This window comes from Marmota flaviventris, unplaced genomic scaffold (assembly GCF_047511675.1).
Source record: "Marmota flaviventris isolate mMarFla1 unplaced genomic scaffold, mMarFla1.hap1 Scaffold_236, whole genome shotgun sequence".
NCBI classification, from domain to species: domain Eukaryota; kingdom Metazoa; phylum Chordata; class Mammalia; order Rodentia; family Sciuridae; genus Marmota; species Marmota flaviventris.
The window spans coordinates 70,270-88,495 of record NW_027288126.1 but is presented as its reverse complement, the minus strand read 5'-3'; the positions used below and the strand labels follow the sequence as shown (position 1 = coordinate 88,495).

General features: G+C 37.0%; 1 pseudogene; it reads left to right on the top strand.

Annotated features, from left to right (window-relative positions):
• Positions 1-11,928: 11,928 nt before the first annotated feature.
• LOC139704091 (axin interactor, dorsalization-associated protein pseudogene) lies at positions 11,929-12,757 on the top strand (annotated as a pseudogene).
• Positions 12,758-18,226: the final 5,469 nt, after the last annotated feature.

The following is an 18,226-nucleotide window of genomic DNA, read 5'->3' as shown; positions in this document are numbered from 1 at the left end:
GATTAAATTACATTAGGGTTAGGGTTAGGGTTATATTTGAGGTTAGGTTTAGTGTTAACATTAGTGTTGGGTTTATGTTTATGTTTAATGTTAGCATTATGGTTGGGTTTAAGGTTAGTGTTACAGTTAGGGTTAGTGTTAATTTTAGGGTTAGGTTTAGGGTTAGGGTTAGTGGTAGGGTTAGGGTTAATGTTAGGGTTATGGTTAGGATTCAAGTTAGGCTTAGGGTTAAGGTTCTGAATAATTTAGGGTTACTTTTTGTGTTAGGATTAGGGTTAGGGTTAGTGTTACAGTTAGGGTTAGGGTTAAAGTTAGGGTTACTTTAAGGATTACAATTATATTTATGGTTAGGGTTAGTTTGAGGGTTAGAATTAGAGTTCGAGTGAGGTTTCGGGTTATGTTTAGGGTTAGTTTTAGAGTTAGGGTTAGGATTAGAATTAGGGTTATTTTTAGGTTTAGAGTTATGATTTGTGTTTGGATAAGTGTTATGGTTAGGGTTTGTGTTAGGGTTAAATTTGGATTTAGTGTTAGGGTTAGGGATTGGGTTAGTGTTAAGTTTAGGATTAGTGTTAGTGTTAGGGTTAGGGTTAGTGATAGGGTTAGGTTTGTGGTTAGGGTTAGTGTTAAGATTAGGGTTAGGGTTAGTGTAAGGTTTAGTGTTAGAGTTTGGGTTTAAGTTAGGAAACGGTTAGGGTTAGTGTTATGTTAGGGTAAGTGCTATGTTTTGGGTTAGGCTTTGTTTTAGGGTTACAGTTAGGTTTAACGTTAGGGTTACTTTAGTCTTAGAGTTAGGGTTAGGTTTAGGGTTAGTGTAAGTGTTAGGGTTAGGTTTAGTATTATGGTTAGGGATAGTGCTACGTTAGCTTTAAGGTTAGTGTTAGGTAAATGGTTATTTTTAGGGTGAGGTTTAGGGTAAGTGTTAGGGTTAGGGTTAGGCTTGGGGTGTTGGTTGTGTTTAGGGTTAGGTTAAGGATAGGTTTTGGTTTTGGTTTTGTGCTAGTGTTAATGTTAGAGATAGAGTTACGATGAAGGTTAGTGTTTGGGATAGGTTCAGGTTAAGGTTAATGTTTGGGTTCGTGTTAGGAATAGGATTAGGGTAAGTGTTAGGTTTAGGTTTAGCATGAGGGTTAGAGTTAGAGTGAGGGTTAGTGTTAGATTAGTTTTATGATTAGGGTTAGGGTTAGTGTTACGGCTAGAGTTAGGTTTAGGATTAGGTTTAGTGTTAGGGTTAGAGTTAGTGGTAGGGTTTGCTTAGGGTTAGGTTAGGTTAAGGTTAGGGTGAGAGTTCGTGTTATTGTAAGAGTTGCGGTTATTGTTATGTTTAGGGAGAGTGTTAGGGTTAGTGTTAGGGTTAGGGTTAGCATGAGGTTTAGCGTTACAGTTTGTGTTAGGGTTATATTTAGGTTTAGGTTTAGTGTGAGAGTTTGGTTTAGTGCTAGTGTGAGGTTTAGGAATAGGGTTAGGGTGAGGATTAGGGTTAGGGTTTGGGTTTGGTTTAGGGTTAGGGTTATTGTTATGGTTACAATTAGGGATAGGGTTATGTTTAGGTAAGGTTTAGGTTTAGGGTAGGGTTATGGTTAGGATTAGGGTTATAGTGAGGCTTAGGTTTAGGGTTAGGGTCAGTTTTAGGGTTACAGTAGGGTTAGGGTTATGGTTAGAGTTAACATTACTGTTAGGGTTTAGAGTTAGGGTTATGTTTAGGGTTAGTGATAGTCTTAGCATTGGGGTAACTGTTAGTTTTAACATATGGATTAGGGATACTGTTAGGTTTAGTGTTAGGTTTAGGGTTAGGGATAGGTAAGGTTTAGGGTTAGGGTTAGGGTTTGGGATAGGTTTTTTGTTAGAGTTAGAGTTAGGGTTAGGGTTACATTAGGGTTAGTGTTAGGGTAAGGGTTACTGTTAGGGTCAGTGTTAGCGTTAGTGTTAGTGTTAGTGTTAGGTTTAGGGTTAGGTTTAGTGTAAGGTATTTGGTTGGATTTAAAGTTATTGTTAGGGTTAGTGCTAGTGTTAGTTTTAGTGTTAGGGATAGGGTTAGAGTTAGTGTTAGTGTTACGTTTAGGGTTAGGTTTAGGGTTAGTTTTCGTGTTAGGTTTATATTTAGTGTGAGAGTTATGTTTAGGGTTAGGGATAGGGTTAGGATTAGTTTTACAGTTAAATTTAGGTTTAGGGATAGTTTTAGTTTTAGGGTTAAGTTTAGGGTTTGATTTAGGGTTTGGGTTAGAGTTACTTTTACAATTTGGGTTAATGTTAATGTTAGTGTTAGTGTTAGGGTTAGGGTTATGGGTAGTGTTAGGGTTAATGTTAGGGTTTGAGTTGGATTTATGGTTAAGGTTATGGTTACGGTTATGGTTATGATTAAAATAAGGTTTAGGATTACGGGGTAGGGGTATGGGTAGGGGTAGGGTTAGGGTTAGTGTTAGTTTTAGGTTTGGGTTAGTGTTAGATTTAAGTTTAGGATGAGGGTTAGAGTTACGTTGAGGGTTAGGGTTAGGGTTAGGATAAGTGATATGTTTAGGGTTAGGGATAGGTTGCGAATAGTTAGGGTTACGGTGAGGTTTAGTGTTAGGGTTATTGTTAGAGTTAGGGTTATGGTTATGGTTATGGTTAGGGTTAGAGTTAGTTTTAGGGTTAGGTTATGGTTAGGTTTAGTGTTAGTGTTTGGATTAGGTCTAGAGTTAGGGTTAGTGTTCGGATTTGGGATAGATTATGATTAGTGTTAGGTTTAGGGATAGAGTTAAAGTTAGGGTTACTGTTAGGGTAATGGTTAGGATTAGGGTTAGGTTTAGGTTTAGGGTTAGTTTTAGGTGTAGCATTAGGGCTAGGGTTAGAGATAGGGTTAGGTTTAGGGTTAGGGTTAGGGTGAGTGTTAGGGTTAGGTTTAGGGTTAGGGTTAGGTTTAGGATTAGTGTTAGGGTTAGGGATAGGTTTTGTGTTTGGTTTAGGATTAGGGTTAGTGTTAGTATTAGGGTTAGGGTTAGGTTTAGGGTAATTATTAGGGTTAGGGTTAGTGTTAGGGTAAGGGTTAGGTTTCTTCAAAGTTTTAGGGTTATGGTTAGTGTTAGTGTTAGTGTTAGGATTATGGTTAATTATAGTGTTTGCATTATGGATAAGTTTAGGATTAGTGTTAGTGTTAGGGTTAGGGTTCGTTTTAGGTTTAGGCTTATGTTTAGTGTTTTGTGTAGGCTTATGGTTTGTGTTAGGGTTAGGGTTAGAGTAAGGGTTAGCATTAGAGTTTGGTATAGGGTTATAATCGGGTTTAGTGTTCGTGTTAATGTTAGGGATAGGGTTAGTGTTAGGTTTAGTGTTAGGTTACTGTGAGCGTTAGGTTAAAGGTTAGGTTTAGGGTTATTTTTAGGGTTGGATTAGGGTAAGTTTTATGGTTAAAGAAAGGGTTAGGTTTAGTGTTATGGTTAGGGTTAGAGTTTGGGTTAGGGTTTCTGTTAGGGTTAGGGTTAGATTTAGGGTTAGTGTTAGTGTTGGGGTTATGGTTTGGGTGAGGGTTACGCTAGTGGTATGGTTAGGTTTAGGGTTTGTGTTAGGGATACGGTTAGGAATAATGTTAGGGTCAGTGTTAGTATTAGGATTTAGGTTTGGTTAGGTAAGTGTTAGTGTTAGGGTTAGGTAAAATGTAGGGTCATGATTTGGGTTAGGGTTGTTGTTAGCTTTAGGATTAGGGTTAGGGTAAATGTTAGGGTTAGTATTTGTGTTAGTGTTATAGTTAGTTTTATGGTTAGTGTTACAGTTACAATTAGTGTCAGGGTTTAGGTTGGGGTTTTGAATAGGATTATGTTAGGGTTAAGGTTAGGGATAGGGTTAGGATTAGGTTAGAGCTAGTGTTAGTGTTATGTTTTGTGTTGGGGTTAGTGTTAGGATTAGGGATAATGTTAGGTTTAGGTTTAGGGTTAGGGTTAGGGTTAGGGTTAAAATTAGGGTTACTTTTAGTGTTTGTGTTAGGTTTATAGTTAGGTTTAGGTTTAGTGTTATGGCTAGGGTTAGGTTTAGGGTTAGTATTAGGGTTAGTGTTAGGTTTAGTGTTACGGTTAGTGTTAGTTAGAATTAGAGTTAGGGTTAGGGTTAGGGTTAGGGTATGTTTAATGGTTAGGGTTAGGGATACGGATATGATTAGGGTTATATTTAAGATTAGAATTAGGGTTAGGTTTAGTGTTACTATTATGATTAGGTTTAGAGTTAGAGTTAATGTTAATGTTAGGGTTAGGGGTAGATTTAGGGTTATGGTTATGTTTAGGTTTAGTGTTTGTGTGAGTGTTAGTATTAGAGTTATGGTTAGGGTTAAGTTTATGGTAATTGTTAGGTTTAGGATTAGTTTTAGGGTTAGGGTTATGGTTAGGAATAGGTTTAGGGATAGGGTTAGGGTAAGGTTTAGGGTTAGTGTTAGGGTTACAGATATGATTAGGGTTATATTTATGGTTAGACTTAGGGTTAGGTTTAGTGTTAGAATTCTGATTAGGTTTAGAGTTAGAGTTAATGTTAGTGTTAGGGTTAAGGGTAGAGTTAAGGTTAGTGTTAGTGTTAGGGTTAGGATTATGGTTAGTTTTAGGTTTAGTTTTAGGTTTGGCTTATGTTTAGGGTTAGAATTAGTCATAGGATTAGGTTTGGGGTGAGGTTTATTTTTAGGGTTAGGGTTAGTGTGACTGTTAATGTTTGTGTTAGCATTAGGGTTAGGGTTAATATTATGGTTAGTGTTAGATTTAAGGATAGACTTAGGGTAATTTTTTGGATTATGGTTACTGTTAGTGTTAGTCTTAGGGTTAGGGTTAGGTTTAGGGTTAGTGTTAGTGTTAGTGTTAGGGCTTAGGGTTAGTTATACATTTAGGGTTGGGGTTAAGTTTAAGGTTTGTTTTATGTTTAAGTTAAGGGTTAGAATTAGGGTTAGTCTCAGTGTTTGGATTAGGGTTAGTGTTACAGTAAGTGTTAATGTTAGCATAAGTTTTAGGATTAGTGTTAGTTTAGGATTAGGGTTAGGGTTATGTATATGGTTAGTTTTAGAGTAAGGGTTTGTTTCAGGATTAGGGTTAGGGTTAGTGTTTTATTAGGATTAGGGTTAGGTTTAAGATTATTTTAGGGTTAGGGTAAGATTTAGGGTTAGGTTTAGGGTTAGTGTTAAGTGTATGGTTAGGTTTGGGGTTAGTGTTAGGGGTAGGGTTAGTTTTAGAAATATGTGTAGGTTTTCGTGTTATGGTTGGTGTTAGAGTTAGGGTTAGTGTTAGTTTTAAGGTTAGGATTAGGGTTAGCTTTAGTGTTAGGGATAAGGTTAACTTTTATGTTAGCGATAGTGTTAGGGCTGGGTTTAGGGTTAAGGTGACATTTAGGGTTAGGGTTAGTGTTAGGATTAGGTTTAGGATTAGTGTTAGGTAAGTGTTAGAGTTAGAGTTAGTTTAGGGAAAAGGTTATGTTTTAGGTGAGGGAATGTGTTATGTGTACGGTAGAGATAGAGTTAGTGTTAATGTTAGGGTTAGGCTTATTGTTAGTTTCAATGTTAGGTTTAGGGTTACTGTTAGGTTTAGGGTTAGGGTTTGGTATAGGGTTAAGTTTAATTGTATGGTTATTTTGGGGGTTCATATGAAGGTTACGGTTAGGGTTAATGTTAGGTTTAGTTTAGGGTTAGGGTTATGGTTCGAGTTAGGTAAGGTTAGCGTTAGGGTTAAGTTAAGGTTATGGTTATGGTTTTGGTTAGTGTTTGGATTAGGTTTACGGTTAGGGTTAGGGTTAGTGTTTGGTTTAGTGTTAGGGTTCGGGTTAGTGTTACAGTTAGGGTTAGTTTTAGTTTTAGGGTTAGGGTTAGGTTTCGAGTTAGTGTTAGTGTTATGGATAGGTTTATGTTAGGTTTAGGGTTTGTTTTAGGGATAGGGTTAGAATTAAAGTTAGGGTTCGTGTTAGAGTTAGTGATAGGGTTATTGTAATGATTAGTTTTAATGTTAGGGTTAGATTTAGGATTAGTGTTATGGTTATGGTTAGAGTTAGGGTTAGGATTAGTGTTGGGGTTAGGGTGAGATTTAGGGTTAGTGTTAGGTTTAGGGTTAGTGTTAGGTTTAAGGTTACAATTAGGGGTAGGTGTTGGGTTAGGATTTGTGTTAGGTTTAAGGTTAGGGGTAGGGTTTGTGTTAGGATGAATATTACGGTTAGAGTTAGGGTTAGTGTCTGGGTTTGGGTTAGGCTTAGGGTTCAGGTTAGGTTTAGAATTAGGGTCACAGTTAGGGTTGGAGTTAGGGTTGGATTTTGGGTTATTATTAGGGTTAAGTTTAGGGTTAGGATTAGGGTTAGTGTTAGGTTTAGGGTTAAGGTTTGTATTATGGTTAAAATTAGGGTTAGGGTTAGAGTTAAATTTAGGATTAGGGTTAGGTTTAGGTTTAGGATTATATTTAGGGTTAGGATTAGAGATATTTTTAGGGTTAGGGTTAGGGTTAGTTTTAGTGTTTGTTTAAGGTTAGTGTTAGTTTTACGGTTAGAGTTCTTGTTAGGGTTATGGTTAGGTTTAGAGGTAGTGATAGGGTTAGAATTGTGGATAGGGGTAGTGTTAGGGTTAGGGTTAGGGTTAGGGATAGTGATAGTGTTAGTGTTAGGGTTAGGTTTAGGTATGGCTAAGGGTTGGCGTTAAGTTAGAATAACCATTATTCTTTGGTTTAGGGTTTGCATTAAGGTTAGGGTTAGGTTAGTGTTAGGGTTACGGTTATGGTTAGGGTCAGAGTTAGGTTTAGAATTAGTCTTAGGTTTAGGATAAATATTAGTGTTAGGTTTAGGGTTAGGGTTAGCTTTAGGTTTAGTGTTAGGTTTAGGGTTAGGTTAAGGTTAGAGTTAGTGTTCATGTTAGTGTTAGGGTTAGGGTTAGTGTTATGGTTAAGATTAGGGTTAGTGTTATGTTTAGTGTTAAGTTTTGTGTTAAAATTAGTGTTTTGTATAGGGTTAGTTTTAGGTTTATGGTTAGTTTTAAGGTTAGTGTTAGGTTAGGGTTAGGTTTAGAATGAGGTTTAGGGTTAGTGTTAGAGTTAAGCTTAGGGTTAGGTTTAGTGTTAGGTTTATGGATAGAGTAAGGGCTAGTGTTAGGGTTAAAGTAAGGGTTACAGTTAGGGTTCATGTCAGGGTTAGGTTTAGATTTAGGGTTTGTGTTATGGTTTGGGTTAGGGTTAGGGTTAGGTTGAGGATTAGGGTTATGTTTAGAATTAGCATTAGGGTTTGGGTCTGGATTAGTTTTAGGGTTAGGGTTAGGGTTAGGGATTAGTTTTAGTGTTTGGGTTAGGGTTCGTGTTAGGATTATGGTTAGGGTTAGTGTTAGGTTGGGGTGTAGGTATTGGGTTAGGTTAGGGTTAGTGTTAGGGATAGGGTTAGGTTTGGCATTAGTGTTTGGGTTAGGCTTATAGATAGGTTTAAAGTTAGTGTTAGGATTAGGGTTATGGTTAGTGTTTGGTTTAGAGTTAGGTTGAGAGTGAGGCTTAGGTTTAGGTTTATTGTTAGTGTAAGGGTTAGGGATAGCCTTTGGATTAGGGTTAGGTTACGTTTAGGGTTAGGGTTAGTGTTAATATTAGGGTTAATGATAGGGATAGGGTGAGGTTTAGGTTTAGTTTTAGGGTTAGGGTTAAGGTTTGTGTTAGGGTTAAGTTTAGGGTCAGCGTTAGGTTTAGGATAAGGGTTAAAGTTCATGATAGGGTTAGGTTTATGTTTAAGGTTAGTTTTACTGTTCGGGTTAGGGTTAGGGTAGGGTTAGTGCTAGGTTTAAGGTTAGGGTTAGAATTAGTAATAGGGTTAGGGTTAGGGTTAGTTTTAGGTTAGGGTTAGTGTTATGGTTAGTTTAGATTTGGTGGTTTAGCGTTGGGTTTTGTGTTACTGTTAAGATTAGGTTTAGGTTTAGTTTAGGTTTATGGTTAAAGTTAGTGTTAAGTTTAGGCTTAGGTTTAGGTTAAGGTTGATGGTTAGGTTTAGGGTTATGGTTATAATTACTGTTAGTGTAAAGTTAGGGTTAAGGTTAGTTTTAGGATTAGGCTTAGGGTTAGGGTTAAGTTTAGGTTTAGGGTTTGTGTTACGGTTACTGATAGGGTTATGTAGAGGGTTACAGTTACTGTTAGGTTTAGGGTTAAGTTTAGGTATAGGCTTAGGTTAGGTTAGGGTTAGGGCTAGTGTTAAAGTTATTGGTATTGTTAGTGTTAGGGTTAGGTTGAGTGTTAGGGTTAGGGTTACAGTTAGTGTTAGGTTGAGGTTAGGGTTAGTTTTAGGGTTCTTGTTAGGTTTAGGCTTTTGGTTGGTGTTAGGTTTAGGCTTATGATTTGTGTTAGGGTTTGGGTTAGGGTAAGGGTTAGCATTAGTGTTTGGTTTAGGGTTATAATGGAGTTTAGTGTTCCTGTTAATGTTAGTTTTAGGGTTAGTGTTAGGTTTAGAGTTAGGGTTACAGTGAGGGTTAGGTAAAGGTTTAGATTAAGGGTTCTTTTTAGGGTTAGATTAGGGTAAGGTTTATGGTTAAAGTTGGTGTTAGGTTTATTGTTACGGTTAGGGTTATAGTTTGGGTTAGGTTTTCTGTTAGGGTTAGGGTTAGGGTTAGATTTAGGGTTAGTGTTAGTGTTGGGATTATGGTTTGGGTGAGGGTTAGGCTTAGTGGTGTGGTTAGGTTAGGGTTTGTGTTAGGGTTACGGTTAAGGATAGTGTTAGGGTAAGTATTAGGATTCGGATTTTGGTTTGGCTAGGTAAGCGTTAGCGTTAGGGTTAGATAAAATTTAGGGTCCTGTTTTGTATTAGGGTTGTTGTTAGGTTTAGGATTAGGGTTAGGGTAAGTGTTAGGGTTATGTTTTGTGTTAGGGTTATGGTTAGTTTTATGGTTAGGGTTACAGTTATGATTAGTGTCAGGGTTTAGGTTGGGGTTTTGAATAGGATTATGATAGGGTTAAGGTTAGGGAAAGGGTTATGGTTAGGTTAGGGCTAGTGTTAGTGTTATGTTTTGTGTTGGGGTTAGGGTTAGGGATAGGGATAATGTTAGTTTTAGGTTTATGGTTAGGGTTAGGGTTAAAATTAGGGTTACTTTTAGTGTTTGCATTAGGGTTATAGTTAGGTTTAGGTTTAGTGTTATGGCTAGGGTTAGGTTTAGGGTTAGGTTTAGTGTTAGTGTTAGGGTTAGTGTTAGGTTTAGTGTTAGGGTTAGGGTTATATAGAATTAGAGTTAGTGTTAGGGTTAGGGTTAGGGTATGTTTAAGGGTTAGGGTTAGGCTTACAGTTAGGGTTGCAGATAAGATTAGGGTTATATTTAGGGTTAGAATTAGGGTTAGGTTTAGTGTTATTATTATGATTAGGTTTAGAGTTAGAGTTAATGTTAGTGTTAGGGTTAGGGGTAGATTTAGGGTTAGTGATAGGGTGAGGGTTATGGTTAGGTTTAGGTTTAGTGTTTGTGTTAGTGTTAGTATTAGGGTTATGGTTAGGGTTAGGTTTATTGTAAGGGTTAGTTTTAGGATTAGTTTTAGGGTAAGGGTTACGGTTAGGAACAGGTTATGTTTAGGGTTACGGTATGTGTAAGGGTTAGGTTTAGGGTTAGTGTTAGGTTTACAGATAGGATTAGGGTTATATTTAGGGTTAAACATAGGGTTAGGTTTAGTGTTAGAATTCTGATTATGTTTAGAGTTAATGTTAGGGTTAGGGGTAGAGTTAGGGTTATTGTGAGTGTTAGGGTTAGGATTATGGTTAGTTTTAGGTTTAGTGTTAGGTTTGGGGTTTTGTTTAGAGTTAGAATTAGTCATAGGATTAGCTTTGGGTGAGGTTTATTGTTATAGTTAGGGTTAGGGTTAATGTTAAGGTTAATGTTAGTGTTAGCGTTAGTGTTAGGGTTAATTTTAGGGTTAGTGTTAGGGTTAGGGTTAGACTTAGGGTAATGTTTTCCTTACTGTTAGGTTTAGGCATTTTTAGGGTTAGGTTTAGGGTTTGGTTTATGTTTAGTGTTAGTGTGAGGTTTAGTGTTAGGGTTACTTATAGGTTTAGGGTTGGGGTTAAGTTTAAGGTTCGTGTTATGTTTAAGTTAACGGTTAGGATTAGGTTTAGTGTTAGTGTTAGGGATAGAATTATTGTTCGTGTTAGTGTTAGGGTTATGGTGAGTGTTAAGGTTAGGGTTAGGTTTTGGGTGAGGGATAGGGTTAGGGTTATATTTAGTGTTAGTGTTTGTGTTAGGGTTAGGGTTTATTATAGTGTTAGGGTTAGGGATAGGTTTAAAGTTAGTGTTAGGTTTAGGATTAGGTTTAGGTTTAGTGTTAAGGTTAGTGTTAGGGTAATTGTTATGGTTAGGTTTAGTGTTAGGTTTAGGGTTTATATAAAGGTTAATTTTAGTGTTTGAATTAGGTTTAGGATTAGTTTCATTTTTAGGGTTAAGTTTTCAGTTAGGATTAGGATAGGGTTAGGATTAAAGTTAGTGTTAAATTTTGTGTTAGGATTAGTGTTATGATTAGGTTTAGGGTTAGGATTACTGTTAGGATTAGGTATAGGGTTAAGATTAGTGTTAGTTTTAGTGTTAGGGTTAAGGTTAGGTTTAGGGTTAGTGTTAGGTTTAAGGTAATAGTTAGGATTAGGGTTAGGGTTAGTATTAGGGTTAGGGTTAGTATTAGGGTTAGGGTTAGTGTTATGGTTCATGTTAGTGTTAGGGTTATGGTTAGGATGAGAGGGTTAGGGTTAGTTTTAGGTTAATAGTTAGGATTTGTAACACGGTTTGGGTTATGGTTAGTGTTAGGGTAACAGTTAGGTTTACGATTAGGTTTAGGGTTTTTCTTAGGGTTAGTGTTAGGGTTAGGATTAGTTTTAGAGTTAGAATTAGAATTTGGGTTTGGGTTAGGGTTATGGTTAGGTTTAGTGTTAGGATTAGGTTTAGGGTTTGTGTTAGTTTTAAGTTTAGGGGTAGGCTTTTGCTAGGGCCAGAGTTAGGGTTAGTATAAAGGTTACAGATAGGATAAGGTTTATTTTTAGGGTTAGAATTAGGGTTAGGTATATTGTTAGGATTACAGCAAGGTTTAGAGTTAGAGTTAGTGTTAGTGTTTTGGTTAGGGGTAGGGTTAGGGTTAGGGTTAGTGTTACTGTTAGTGTTTGTATTAGTGTTAAAATTAGGGTTAGTGTTAGGGTTAGACTTAAGGTTTTTGTTAGGATTAGGGTTAGGGTTTTGATTAGGGTTATTGTTAGGGTTAGTTTTACAGTTAGGTTAAGGGTTGGGTTAAGGTTTGGGGTTAGTATTAGAGTTAGGTTTATGGTTAGGGTTAGTGTTAGGGTTAGGTTTAAGTTTACAGATAGGTTTTGTGTTAGGGTTAGGGTTAGTGTTTGTGTTAGGGTTAGGGTTATGGTAAGGCCTATGGTTAGGGTTAGGGTTAGAGTTAGTGTTAGAGTTAGGGGTACATTTAGGATTATGGTTAGTGTTAGGGTTGGGTTAGGGTTAGTGTTAGGGTTAGGGTTACAGTTAAGATTATGGTTATGGTTAGGGTTAGGGTTAGTGCTTTTTAGGGTTTGAGTTAGTGTTAATATTAGGCTTGGGATTATGGTTAGAATTAGTGTTAGGGTTTGGGTAAGGTTTAGGGTTAGTGTTAGGGTTGAGTTAGGGTTATGGTTAATCATTGGGTTAGCATTAGGTTTAGGTTTAAGGTTAGTGTTAGGGTTAGGGTTAGTTTTAGGGTTAGTGTTTGGGTTAGTGTTAGAGTTAGGGTTACTGTTAGGGTTAGGGTTAGTGTTTGGTTTAGGTTTAGGGTTAGGGTTATGGTTAGGGTTAGCATTATGGTTATTTTTAGGGTTAGGTTTAATGTTAGGATAATATTAGGGTTAGTGTTAGGTTTAGGATTAGTGTTAGGTTTAAGGTTAGCTATAGGTTTAATGTTAGGGTTAAGGTTAGTGTATGTGTTAGTGTTAGGGTTTGGTTTGGACTTAGGATTTGTGTTAGGTTTAGGGTTAGAGAACAGGTGGGGAGCGGCCATGTGGGAGGTGACCCAGAGTCTCCTGCAGCGCTGGGGCACCAGTTTTCAGACAGGTGCCGACTGGATTCTTGGAGCCAGCTTGTAGAGGCGATAGCCGAGTATGGGACATTAGCAAGACATCTACAAAAAGAGGCCCAAGCTCAACACAACAATTCTGAATTCACAGAAGAGCAAAAGAAAACCATAGGCCAAATTGCAACAAGCTTGGAATTGCGAAGTGCAAGCTTTAGGATCCACATAGACCCAGGAAGAATTTAAACTGGAAGACCTGAAGAAGCTAGAACCAATCCTAAAGAATTTTCTCAAGTACAATAAAGAATTTCCATTTGATGTTCAGCCTGTCCCATGAAGGAGAATTTTAGCACCTGGTGAGGAAAGACATTGGAATTTGGAGAAGGTGAAGAAGAAAGTGGTGCTGGAGCAGTTAGTATAAATGATCTGAACGGTATAGATTTAACTCCTGTGCAAGATACTCCTGTGGCTTCAAGAAAAGAAGATACATATGTTCATTTTAATGTGGACATTGAGCTCCAGAAGCATATTGAAAAATTAACCAAAGGCGCAGCTAGCTTCTTTGAATTCAAACACTAAAAGCCTAAAAAAAGGTTTACCAGCACCAAGTGGTTTTGCTTTCATGGAGATGGATGAAATTAAACCTGGGCCAATGGAATAGAACTACACAAGAAACCCATTGACTTTCTAAAAGAAAGAAATTGCAGTTATTGACCCAGAAACCACTTTATCTTCATCTACATCAAACTTTGCACAAGGAATGATTCTGACATGAGTAATGTGGAATTTCTGTGAATTTTACCACTCAGTAGAAACCATCACAGCTCTGTGTAGCATATTCACCCTTCAGGAGGCAGGAAGTGAGCCATACCTGTAGGCCACTGAGTCCACTGCAAAGCTGTTCCACAGAACTAAAGCCCAGCACCTCACTGTTGTAATAATTATGACTCCTTTAAATACAGGCTTATTGTAGATTTTGAAACAGGTTTTTAATTTTCTATTAATTGAGCAATTAATAGTCTTTCCTAATTTACCACTGATCCTATCCTGCTTCCTGAAACAATACTGCTGTGGTAGGTATGCTCATTTTCAAACTTAATACAGCAATAAGAACGTACTAGTGTTGACACATTTGCTCACTTTTGCTCCACTATGGTCTTTTGGCTTGAATTAACTTCAAACTTTGAATTGAAATGGGTAGGATAGTACCAGATTGCTTTGAAGGGAAATTGGACCAGTTATGGTCTGTCTTATAGGCTGTTCCTTAAAGGTGGTCTAAATTCAGCCTGATTTGATAATTCTGCTTAGAAATAGTGTGCCTTGACCAGATCAATATCCTATTTGGGAATGTTCACCAGGTTGTACCTGTGATTTTTTTTTTTTCCATATGACCAGATTGTTTTTCTGAAACATATTTTCAGTCATGTTGATTAGTTGTTCTTCTACATCACATTGCTATTCTTTCTGATAATGATTTTAGGGTTAACATTGAAACCATCTGTCTCAAAATAATTACAAATTCTTAGATGGGTTTATATGTCTTCTAAATCATGTCATCTAAAAATAATTGGGTCAGATGCTAATGAGGTACTGCAGGAACAACTGCTGTTTTTCTGACAACTGATTGTGAGACCTTAAAACCTGCATACCTTGTCTTTAAAGTGATCTGTATGAAAATCTGGAAAGATATTCTATTTTTTAAAATATAGTGGACAGGACCACCATTTATTTTCTATTTAGATATATTGACATCCATATGAAAATATGCAAGTCATTAGCCTATTATAATTTTACTGTTTACATTACTTTTGACTTTATGATGAGACATAAATAAAACTTTCATAGTACATGAGGTGGATATTCCATACACAGAACATAAAGATTTGTGAGGGGCTTTTTTGTGAATAAGATGTAGAACCCACATATTTTAATATTCACTATTTTAAATAAACAACGCATGAGAGAAATGCAGTGTCAATCCTTGGTCTATTTTACACTAGTGTAAACCCTAGTCGTTTGGTTTTAAAATGAGTAATAGTTGTTTTAGCCCTTGCACTTCAAGAGATCTAGTCTTTTATTTTCAGTTGTCTGTTAGTCAATTCTGTTTATTTGATGAATGTTAATAAAAACTATATGATCCTGAAAAAAAAAAAAGAATTAGGGTTAGGGTTACAGTTAGCATTAGGGTTATGGTTAGGGTTAAGTTTAGGGTTAGAGTTTTTTTATTGTTTTGGTTAGAGTTAGTGTTATGGTTAGTGTTAGGTTTAGTGTTAGGGTTAAGTTTAGGATTTGTGTTAAGTTTTGTGTTAGGGTTAGGGTTTGTGTTAGGGTTAGTGTTAGGGATAGTGTTAGGTTTACAGTTAGGATTAACATTAGATTTAGGTTTAGGGTTAGTTTTAGGGTTAGCTTTAGAATTAAGGTTAGTGTTAGGTTAAGGGGTAGTGTTAGGGTAAAGGGTAGTGTTAGAGTTAATGTTACAGTTAGGGTTAGGATTAGGTTAGGTTTAGTGTTAGGTTTAGGTTTACAGTTAGGGTTAGGTTTAGGGTTTTGGTTAGGGTTAGGTTTAGTTTTAGGTTTAGGGTGAGGGTTAAAGTTAGTGTTAGTCTTTGTGTTATTGTTAGGGTTAGGCTTAGACCTAGAATTTGTGTTAGGTTTAAAGTTAGAGTTAGGGTTAGGTTTAGGGTTATGGTTAGTGTTAGTTTAGTGTTAGGTTTAGGGTTAGGGTTAAAGTTAGTGTTAGTGTTTCTGTTATTGTTAGGGTTGGGCTTAGGCCTAGAATTTGTGTTAGGTTTAGGTTTAGAGTTAGGGTTAGTGTTACAATTAGGATTAGGTTAGGGTTAGTGTGAGTTTTAGGGTTAGTTTTAGGATTAGTGTTAGGGTTAGGGTTAGGGTGTGTGTTAGGATTAGGGTTAGTGTTAGAATAGACTTATGTGTAGGGTTAGGGTTAGGGTTATGTTAAGTGTTAGTGTTTTGTTTGTGTTTGTGTTAGGGTTAGTATAGGGTTAGTTTTAGGGTTGGGTTATGGTTAGTGTTTAGTGTTAGGTTTTTTGTTAGGGTTAGGGTTAGGTTTAGGATTATTGTTAAGTTAGGGTTAGGGTTAGTTTTAGGGTTAGTGATAGGGTTATGATTAGGTTTTGTTTTAAGTTTACGGTTAGGATTAATTTATGGTTACCGTTAGTGTTAGTGTCAGAGTTAGGCTTAGGGTTAGCAATATTTTAAGTTTAGAGATAGGTTGAAGTTTTTTGTTAGGGTTAAGTTTATGGTTAATGTTAGGTTTAGATTTAGGGTTAGGACTAGGGTTAGTGATAAGGTTATAGATTGGTTAGGGTTAGTGTTAGTGTTAGGGTTAGGGTTAGGGTTAAGTTTTGTGTTAGGGTTAGTGTTAGGGTTAAGGTTAGGGTTAGGGAATGGGTTAGTGTTATGGTTAGGGTTAGGTTTTTCGTTAGTGGAAGGGTAATGTTAGGGTTAAAGTTAGGGTTAGTTTAAGCATTAGGTTTAGGTTTAGGGTTAGGATATTTTAGGGTTAGTTTTAGGGTTAGTGTTAGGTTTTTGTTAGGTTTAGGGTTAGGATTAGAGGTTTTGTTAGGGTTAGTTTAGGGTTAGGTTTAGTGTTAGGGTTGGGTTAGGGATAGGGTTAGTATTAGTTTTAGCATTATAATGGGTTTAGGGTTAGTGTTAGGAGTAGCATTAAGTTTAGGATTATGGTTAAGGCTAGTGTTATGGTTAGGTTTATACTTAGGGTTAGTGTTAGATTTAGGGTTATGTTTAGGGTTAGGTTTAGTGTTCGGGTTAGTGTTAGGGTTAGGGTTAGTATTAATATTAGGTTTAGGGTTAGGGTTAGTATTAATATTAGGGTTAGTGTTAGGATTAGGATTAGGGTTAGTGTTAGGTTTAGGTTAGACTTAGGGTTTGTGTTAGGGTTAGGTTTACAGTTAGGGTTAGACTTTCTTTTAGGAGTAGGGTTAGGATTAGGTTTAGCTTTAGGATGAGTGTTAGGATTAGGCTTAGTGTTAGGGTTAGGTTTAGAGTTTGTGTTAAGTTTAGGGTTAGGGTTAGTGTTAGGTTAGGGTTACGTGTAGAATTAGGGTTTCGGTTAGGGTTAGTGTTAGTGTTATATTTTGCATTAGGGTTAGTGTTCTGGTTAGTGTTAGTGTTAGGGTTAGGGTTGGGTTAGGCTTAATGTTAGCGTTAGGATTAGTGTTTGGGTTAGGTTTAGTGTTAGGGTTATGGTTAAGGTTTGTGTTAGGGTTAGTATTAGGGTTAAGGTTAGGGTTAGGGAATGGGTTAGTGTTGGGGTTAGGTTTAGTAATAGTGTTAGGGTAATGGTAGGGTGTGGGTTAGGGTTAGATTAAGTGTTAGGATTTGGTTTATGTTTTGGGTTTGTTTTAGGGTTAGCTTTAGGGTTAGTGTTAGGTTTTTGTTAGGTTTAGGGTTAGGGTTAGAGTTTTGTTAGGGTTAGGTTTAGTGTTAGGTTTGGGTTCGGGTTAGGGTTAGTGTTAGGGTTAGCATTAAAGTAGGTTTAAGGTTAGTGTTAGGGGTAACATTAGGGGTAGGGTTACGGTTAGGGCTAGTGTTAGTGTTAGGGTTATGCTTAGGGGTACATTTAGGGTTCGGTTTAGTGTTCAGATTAGTGTTAGTGTTAGGGTTAGGATTAGTTTTAGGGTTAGGGTTAGTGTTAGTGTTAGGTTTAGGGTTAGTGGTAAGTTTAGGTTTAGACTTAGGTTTTGTTAAGGTTAGAGTTTTAGTTAGGATTAGGGTTAGGGTTAGGGTCAACTTTAGGATGAGTGTTAGGTTAGGGTTTGTGTTATGGTTAGTGTTAGGGTTAGGCAAAAGTTTGTGTTTATTTTAGGGTTAGGGTTAGTGTTAGGTTAGAGTTATGTGTAGGATTAGGGTTAGGGTTAGGGTTACTGTTAGTGTTAGGTTTGGGGTTAGGATTAGTGTTCTGGTTAGTATCAGGGTTAGGGTTAGGTTAGGGTTAGTGTTAGGTTTACGATTTGTTAGAGTTATGGATAGGGTTAATTTTAGGGTTAGTGTTAGGTTTAGGGTTCTTCTTAGTTTTAGGTTTAGCGATAGGCTTAGGGTTAGTGTTAGTGTTAGTGTTAGGGTTAGGGTTAGGATTAGGGTTAACAATAGTGTTACTGTTAGGGATAAGTTTAGGATTAATATTGGGGTTAGATTAGGATTAGGGTTAGTGTTTTTTATTAGGTTTAGGGTTAGTTTTAGTGTTAGGGTGAGGGTTATGCTTAGGGTTAGGTTTAGTGTTAGGGTTAGTGTTATGGTTATGGTTTGGGTTACGGTTAGTGTTCATGTTAGTGTAAGGTTTATGGTTAGGTTAACGTTTATGGTAAGGCTTATTGTTAGGTTTAGTGTTAGGTTTAGTATTAGGGTTAGAGTTAGGGGTAGTGTTATTGTTAGAATTTGGGTTAAGTTTAGGGTTAGGGTTAGTGTTAGTGTTAGGGTTATGGTTAGGTTTAGGGTTAGTGTTAAGGATAGGCTTAGGTGTAGGTTTAGAGTTAGGTTCAGTGTTAAGGTTAGGTTTATGGTTCTTCTTAGGGTTAGCGTTAGGGTTGGGGTTAGTGTTAGGCTTAGGCTTAAGCTTAGGGTTCGATTTGTAGTTAGCATTAGATCTAGTGTTAGGGCTAGGACTAAGCATAGGACAAAGATTAGGGCTAGGGTTAGGGTTACGGTAACAAATACATTTAGAAATAGGGATAGCTCAAGTGTGATAGTTATATTTAGTCTTAGTGCTAGGGTTATGTTTAGTTTTAGGGATAGGGCTAAATTAGGGTACGACTAGGGCTAGGGTCAATATTCATCTTAGGCCTGTTGTTAGAATTAAGGTTATGGTTATGTTTAGGGTAAGGGATGTTGTTATAGCTAGGTTTAGAGGTAGGGTGGGGGTTAGAATTAGTTTAGGACTAGGGTTAGGATATTAGGTTATGAATAAGGCTAGGTTTAGGCCTAGGATGATGGTTAGGTTTGTTGTAGGCTTAAGTCTAGAATTAGGGATAGGACTAATGTCAGGTCTAGTGTTACAGTTAGGGTAAATTTAGGGCTAGGTTTTTGTCTAGGTCTAGTGAAATTCTTAGGCTTAGGGTAAGGGTCAGGTTTAGACCTAGGTGCATTTTTAGGGTCATCATCAGGTTTTAGGGTGTGTTTTAGGTTAAGGTTTAGGGATAGGGCTCAAATGAGCATTAGGTTTAGGGTTAGGGTAATGGATAGGGTTAGGTTTAGGGTTCAGGTTAGGATTAGGGTAATGAACAGGTTTTGGGATAGCAATAGGG